Source organism: Schistocerca nitens, chromosome 7 (assembly GCF_023898315.1).
Source record: "Schistocerca nitens isolate TAMUIC-IGC-003100 chromosome 7, iqSchNite1.1, whole genome shotgun sequence".
Taxonomy (NCBI): Eukaryota; Metazoa; Arthropoda; class Insecta; order Orthoptera; family Acrididae; genus Schistocerca; species Schistocerca nitens.
In genome coordinates, this window is record NC_064620.1 from 181,673,386 (window position 1) to 181,681,708 (window position 8,323).

The 8,323-nt window shown below is 43.9% G+C and overlaps 1 pseudogene; it reads right to left on the reverse strand.

Moving 5' to 3' along the window:
* Positions 1-354: 354 nt before the first annotated feature.
* On the reverse strand, positions 355-472 carry LOC126195996 (5S ribosomal RNA; annotated as a pseudogene).
* Between the last annotated feature and the right edge of the window lie 7,851 nt (positions 473-8,323).

Genomic DNA, 8,323 nt, shown 5'->3' on the forward strand with positions numbered 1-8,323 from the left:
GCCGTACCTTTTTGTAACACCCTGTATAGGTGTGGGAATTTTCCACAGACCACTGTCGAAAGCTGCGACACTTTACCGACAAATTGTGCTCAATATTTGCAGCAAGGCATTGAACGTCCAGCCAGCATCCCGTAGGCTCTCAATGCACAAAAAAAGAAAAATCACTCCGTCTTCAGGCCACAAGTGGCCCATCGGGACAATCCAACCGCATCAGTGGAGGATGCGGATAGGAGGGATGTGTGGTAAGCACACCGCTCTCCCGGTCGTTATGATGGTTTTCTTTGACCAGAGCCGCTACTATTCGGTCGAGTAGCTCTTCAGTTGGCATCTCGAGGCTGAGTGCACCCCGAAAAATGTCAACAGCACATGGCGGCCCGGATGGTCACCCATCCAAGTGCTGGCCACGCCCGACAGCGCTTAACTACGGTGACCTCACGGGAACTGGTGTATCCACTGCGGCAAGGCCGTTGCCAGGCCCTCAATGCCTTACCGTTCAAATGGGTGAAGGCGTTCAACTGGAGCATGTAATCAACGACTGGACATGGTCGTACCCCAGAATAAATGTTGCAACACTGTTAACCTCGAAATTCAGAAGAGTTGAAACAGAAGTCACACTCATAGGCCACCTCATTGACATTTGATCGTCAATCACAGTAACAAATTTTTTATTAACGCAATGGGTCCACTGGACACAGTCTTTGAGGGGGTTGCATTTTTTTCGTCGATGTTTATATTTGTACTGGGTATCCTTCCTAAGGGGAATCAGGGGCATTTTTCGACATCTACATCTACATTTATACCCCGCAAGCCACCCAACGGTGTGTGGCGGAGGGCACTTAACGTGCCACTGTCTTTACCTCCCTTTTCTGTTCCAGTCGCGTATGCTTCGCGGGAAGAACGACTGTCTGAAAGCCTCCGTGCGCACCCGAATCTCTCTAATTTTACATTCGTGATCTCCTCGGGAGGTATAAGTAGGGGGAAGCAATATATTCGATACCTCATCCAGAAACGCACACTCTCGAAACCTGGCGAGCAAGCTACACCGCGATGCAGAGCGCATCTCTTGCAGAGTCTGCCACTTGAGTTTGCTAAACATCTCCGTAACGCTATCACGGCTACCAAATAACCCTGTGACGAAACGCGCCGCTCTTCTTTCGATCTTCTCTATCTCCTCCGTCAACCCGATCTGGTACGGATCCCACATTGTTGAGCGATACTCAAGTATAGGTCGAACGAGTATTTTGTAAGCCACCTCCTTTGTTGATGGACTACATTTTCTAAGGACTCTCCCAATGAATTTCAACCTGGTATCCGCCTTACCAACAATTAATTTTATATGATCATTCCACTTCAAATCGTTCCGCACGCATACTCCCAGATATTTTACAGAAGTAACTGCTACCAGTGTTTGTTCCGCTATCATATAATCATACAATAAAGGATCCTTCTTTCTATGTATTTGTAATACATTACATTTGTCTATGTTAAGGGTCAGTTACCACTCCCTGCACCAAGTGCCTATCCGCTGCAGATCTTCCTGCATTTCGCTACAATTTTCTAATGCTGCAACTTCTCTGTATACTACAGCATCATCCGCGAAAAGCCGCATGGAACTTCCGACACTATCTACTAGGTCATTTATGTATATTGTGAAAAGCAATGGTCCCATAACACTCCCCTGTGGCACGCCAGAGGTTACTTTAACGTCAGTAGACGTCTCTCCATTTTAACGTCTGTAGACGTCTGTAGACGTTCAGGTTTCCTGGTGTTTCGCCCAGTATTTGCTGTTTCGTATGTGAAATGTCTAGGAGCAGTCAGCCCATCGAGTCTTTCATGATGCGCTTAGTGTCGACAAAAAGTGTCAGTTTTTCCCCATTGCAGACGAAATGATTGTCAAGGCGGAATTTACGTACTCATTCAGTAGAACGGCCAAAAATTAGTCTTGTGCGATATTTCTTTTATCAAGTTGTGTTAAAGACAGTAAAACACGAAGAATAACAAATACTCAAGTAGCGACAGCACTGCCACTGACCACAGACTGGTACCGCCTTGCAGTAACGCTGTCGGACGTTGCTGGAGTGCGGGTTATTATTCGATTTGGAATGTTCAGGTTATACATATTGTGAAAACAAATATCTCAATATACTAGACTAGCACCGCTGTGTAGATTGGGCATGTGAAAATCAGATTTCAAAATTTTTGTAATGGAAAATGAAACCGATCTTTCCGTCGGCGCTGGACTTGTATGAAATTTGCAGAATTAGCAGAATTTGTTTGGGCTGACTCCAGGTACATGTCGCAGAAGCGAAAGTGCACATATTTGCTGAAATACCAGAGGAGATGCGCCTCATGCGTCGTTGTAGGAGGACACACACACACACACACACACACACACACACACACACACACACACACACACACACACACACATAGTCTGAAAATCGATGCATCAATCGCCAATGGGCGATAAATCACCAAGTCATGGGGAACAATTTTTTCACGGACAGAGTGCTTCTGTCACTTCATGATGACACTAGGCAGCCTTTCGTACTTCTTATGCCCCTGAGAAGCGGCAGGGCATAGGCTTTCTGACATATATGTGTTGTGTGTTGCCTATCTGCATCTACGTCCACATCTACTTGATTACTGTGCAGTTCACAACTGAATGCCTGGGAAAGGATTCATCGAACCACCTTCAAGCTACTCCTCTGCCGTTCCTCTCTAGAACGGCGATGGGGGAGGACGAGCACTTAAATCTTTCTTTGAGAGCTCTGACTTCTCTTATTTTATAGCGATGATCGGTTCTTCCTACGCAGGCGGGCGCCAAAAGGATATTTTCGCAATTGTAGAAGAAAATTTGTGATTAAAATTTCAAGGAAAAATTACGCCTCAAAGAAAAAAAGCCTTTGTTTTAGTGATTACCTCCCTAACTCACGTACCGTGTCCGCAGCAATTTTCCTCCTTCTTCGTGATAACGCAGAACGGGCTAACTACTTTCAACTTTTTCGAAGTACTCTGTCAGTTCCATCTGATGCGGTATGTACATCGCTCAGAAATACTCGAGAAGAGGGCGTAAAAGCGTGTTGCAAGCAGCCTCTTTGGTAAAGCTGTTGCACTTCCTAGGTGTTGTGACAAGAAATAGATGTCTTAGGTTCGCTTTCCTTGCATTGTCTAATCGATCGTTCCAATTTAAGTCACTCATAATTATAATCCCTAAGTATTTAATTGAATTTACAGGCCTTAGGTGGGTGATGTGATTTATCTTGTAACCGAAATTTAGCGAATTTCTTTTAGTGCCCATGTGCGTGACTTCAGTTAATTAGGGTCAATTGCTACTTTCCATATCACGCCGATATCTTGCTTAAATTATTTTGCAACTCATTTTGAGCATAGATGACTTTACAGGACGGTCAACGACAACATCGTCCGCTCTGTATGAAACGGTTAGGTGCAGAAAAATTAAAGCTCTTGATTCGCTTCTAAAATGTTTTCCTCGTCTTATTTCTTTTTCTTTCTTTTTAGTCAGTAGTCTTCCGAATGGTTTGATACAGCCCGTTATGAATTCTCTTCTGTGCCATCCATTTCGTTTCGGAGTACCACTTGAAACCCACGTCCTCAATTATTTGGTGTTTTTATTCCAGTCTCTGTCTTCCTCTACAGCTTCACCCTCCAAAACTCCCTCTAGTGCCATGGAAGACACTCCCTGAGGTCCCAACAGATGTCGTATCCTTTCCCTTCTTCTTGTCTGTGATTTCCACAAACTCCTTTCGATTCTGCATGGAACCTCCTCATTCCTTACCTAATCAGACCACCCAATTTCCAACATTCTTCTGTAACACCACATCTCAAATGTTTCGATTCTCTTCCGTCCCGGATTATCCACAGTCCATGTTTCATACAAGTGCTCCAAACGTACATCCTCAGAAACTTTTCCTACAAACAAAGCCTATGTTTGGCACTAGTAGACTTGACTCGGCCATAAATGCCTTTTTTGCCATAGCGAGTCTGCTTTCGGTGTCCTCCTTGCTTCGTCCGTCATTGGTTATTTTACTGCCTAGGCAGCCGAATTCCTTAATTTCATCTACTTCGTGACCATTAATCCTGATATTAAGTTTTTCGTTCTTTTCGTTTCTGCTGCTTCTCCTTACTTTCGTCTTTCTTCGATTTATTTTCAGTTCAAATTCAGTACTCATTGGACTGTCCATTGCACTCCGCTGACACTGTAATGCTTCTTCAATTGTGCTGAGGATAGCTATGTCATCAGCGAATCTTATACTGATATCCTTCCACGTTGAATTTTAGTTCCACTCTTGAACCTTTGTTTTATTTTCATAATTGCCTCTTAGATGTAAAGACTGAGCAATAGGGGCGAAAGACTGCATCCCAGTCTTACAAACTTTTAATCCGAATTTTAGTTTGTGGGATGGAGTTCCATGACACATGCACTCGCACGATAATGTCGTTTGTGGGTGACGCTGGGCCAGTCGTACTCGATTGGAGGCAGATCTGGGGTGATCGAGCAGGCAAGGGCAGCATGACGACACCCTGTAAAGCATGTTGGATTACAAAAGTGGGTTTTCCTGGATGAAAACACGAACTTTATCCTGTTGGCAAAACACCCCCTGGAACGAATGACAGTATGACGGGTCAAATTACCATACTGACGTATAGTCAGGGTGCTTGCGAGAGTGTTTCTGCTGTCATACAAAATCGTATCCCACACCATAACTCCAGGTGTAGGTCCAGTGCATCTAGCATGCAGACAGGTTGTTTGCCAGCCCTCAAATGGCCTCCTTCTACGACCATCACCTGCACCGAAGTACAATCAGCTTTCATAAGAAAACAGCAGAATTTCAACCTGCCCTACAATGAGTTCTCGCCTGACACTGCTGTAGTCGCAAATGGCGGCGTTTGGGGTTGGTGGAATGCATGGTACAGAGTGTCTGGCTCGGATCTGTCCTTGATGTAACTGATTTGTAATTGTTCCTGGTTTCACTTTGGTGGCAACTGCTGCTCGAATTGGTGCTGTAGATGCAGTATGATGCGCTAGAGCCATACTCCTTACACGACAGTCTTGCTTGTCTGTACCGTCTGATGACTGTCCAGGAACCAGTCCCCTGCGATGGTACATTCTCGTGATCACCACTGAATATCATTCAAGTACAGTAGCTATATTCCTGCGAAGTCTTTCTGCAGTATTGCACAAGGGACATCCAGCTTCTCGTTCCTCTAATAAAGTGGCCAGGTTAAAAGCCTATGAGGTATTGATAATGGTGCCTTAACCATCTTAAATAAATTGTTGACTAACATCAACTCATCATGCCCATTCCCAAGGGTCACTAACGTCCACGACCATTACATCGTGTATTTAAAGCAAACCTGATTTGTATCCTCATAGTGGGGCTAATAATACCACTTTTATGCGACTGGTACGAAATTTTGAATAGACACCATTTTTTAGATGTAGAATCACAACTTTCGTTTATGTCGCACAACTCCTTCGTGATGTTGCGATATTTTTCTTGTCAGTTGGTGGGTGAGAAACAGCATACCGTAATCAAGTTTCGAATTTGAATACTTCATCCACACAAGGCGCACCCTCTCTGTCAGCTTGACACCTTCGGACGACACAAGTGTGCTGCGACAGTTAGCAACAATCCGACGCTTCTGGTTCACTGTTGTTCGTCATCCTCCACACAGTCACAAATCGGCCCCATCCGATTTCCATCTGTTTCCAGAACTTGATGAACTCCTTCGAGGACTTCACTTTGATTGTGATGAAGCGGTGCAAATAGTTATGAGGTTGTGAGTAGTAGAACAATATTCGTTGTGGTGCATTCTTTTTAGCGCAGGCTGCCTACATCAGGGGCAAGTATGTACTAAGGGTCAAACCTATTGTTCTCTTTTGATCAACAGGGACTTAACGTATTGTTCTCCTTTGATTGACTGGTACTTAACCTGTTGTTCTGCTAAGGCGATCCTTCCTTTTCATTGACAGGCTCTTAACCTATTCCGCCCCCCCCTCCCCCTGCCCCCCTCAGGAGACCTCCCCCTCTCTTCACTGCTACAGGTACACTTTCATGTCTGAGTTATTGGAATAGCCCCTCTCACTCATATCAATTTCATTGACTACTTAATTAAATTGATCAATCAATTAACCTCTCCCCCTCTGGTACACTCACTCCCCCCCCCCCTCGCTCCCTCCCAGAAATTGTTAGGAAAATCCTCAGTTGGTAGGTCATTTGGAGGGAATTCGGATGCAGTGTGTGGAATATTGTTTAAGCACTCAAGGCAGTGTATGGAATGTATGAAAATTGGTGGCTCTTCGGTGCAGAGGAAGGATCTCACAACAGCAAATTCAAGGGTGTACTGTTTATTTATAAGAAATTCATGTCGTGGGAGTTGGATTTCTCTTGCTCATCATTCTCTGCTGTTTGGAAACATGGAAGGTCTTGTAAGAAGTAATACATGGCGCAAACATGTTACATAAGCTAATCTTCAGCACTGTACTCTGGGTGTCTTAATCTAATGCTTGGCCATTTGTTGGCATTTAAACTATTGCTCTGTTAAGTGGTTCTCCATGTCATCCCATTTCCTTAAACTATTGTACCACTTTCGATACAAAATTATGTAATTAGTTGTGTCCTCCCACCATTTTCTGGTTCACTTTTCCAATTTCACATGCTTTTGAACGCCATTTCTTGTGCATTCTTCTTTTCACCCACCCCATTAAACTACTGTATTGCGTTAACATAAAAGTTATGATAATTAACCTAGTGTTATGCACTTAACTTGCTGTTCTGCTACATGTCACCGACTCACACACACCCTTCCCTTATCTATTGTACCTCTAACACCACATTGATATAAAAAATTATGCAAATTAATTAAATCGATATTCTTCACATATATGGGGCATTTTTTTTTTATTTGCAGCATTTTATTGGTCGGTGAATTCGATGGAATGTAGTTTAAACAAAAGATCACTAGTAAAAAACACATCCAGCCTCTCGACCCCAGAGACTGACGCCACCGACTCTGCACGCACCCACAACCCCCAGATTTCGGGGTGCACCAGCGGCTCTGTGAAGTGACGACACGGCTGTAAGCTGCTGAGCCATGCATAGGTGTCTGTTCAGGTCCCGAAAGCATGAGGCAATGACATCCCTTTCATACTTGAGACCTGAGAAATTTCTGTCGAAATACATGTTCACCTAGGCACTGTTTCTGGCATGATGATTCAGAGCTGCAGATGAAGCGCCATAGAAATCTGTTCCAATTCTTCCCAGAATAGCTCAGGGTGCATTGCTCATAGCAACCCTAACAGGACAAGTAAGATGCATCGGCTGCGCACATATGTTTACCTGCCCAGTGAAGCTGACACACTGCTACGTGATGTGTGCATAGTGTGGCTGGAATTTTCGGTGTCCTGCAGCTATTGGTCTGGAGATCTCCTAAAACCACTATCTCAGATGAGGTACAGCATCACACCAGAGGTGGATGGTCTGCTTCAACTTGTCTTTGAACACATGAACAAAGAACATATCACCTTACACTCAGAACTTTCTGTAGATAAACCTAGCAAACGGTGTGTACAGACCATCAAATACATATAAGACTCACAAGAATATTGGGAACCAGGAACATATTTGCCAGTGAAACTTCAATTAAATATTACGATTGCTGTTGCAGACTGACACCGATCGATGTACAGGTAATGTCTCCTACTGATGCCTGTGTTTTTCTGGAACAAATCTCAGTATCTATAGCACCCATAATTTTCCATGTAAAAATCTCTCTCATACCCTCATGGTTGTCGATGCACTGAATCGATACATCGCTCAAAATAGGAAACATACTCATTTTCTCTGGTCACGACACAACAAAAACCACAGTAACATTACTATGGAATATAGACACATTTTATGCAAACAGTGGTGTTATCTTTTATATCTGCACAGGGCCCAAAACAATGTTGGAATGCCAAAACTCGCACCTACTATATGTCTCGATTCTCCTCAGTCCTAGGAATTTGTCTGACAAAGTATTCGAATCAGTGCTTCTGGAATGTGCTACATCCTGCCAAGATTCTCTCAAACAAGTAGTAGGAAGGACAGGCGTCTGGCACTATGTGATAATGAATAGTGCACCCGCAGATGTAGTGCTTGGAAAGACATCACCGACACTGGTTGATGTGCTGTAATCAACAATACTAAGGATAGAACTACAAGGATACTGCGAGGGTACGCTTAGTGGGGTCGATGAGTGGAACTATTGTTACAGCTGTATTGCCTGTCCTGTCTGTACACTGTAGCATGTCAAG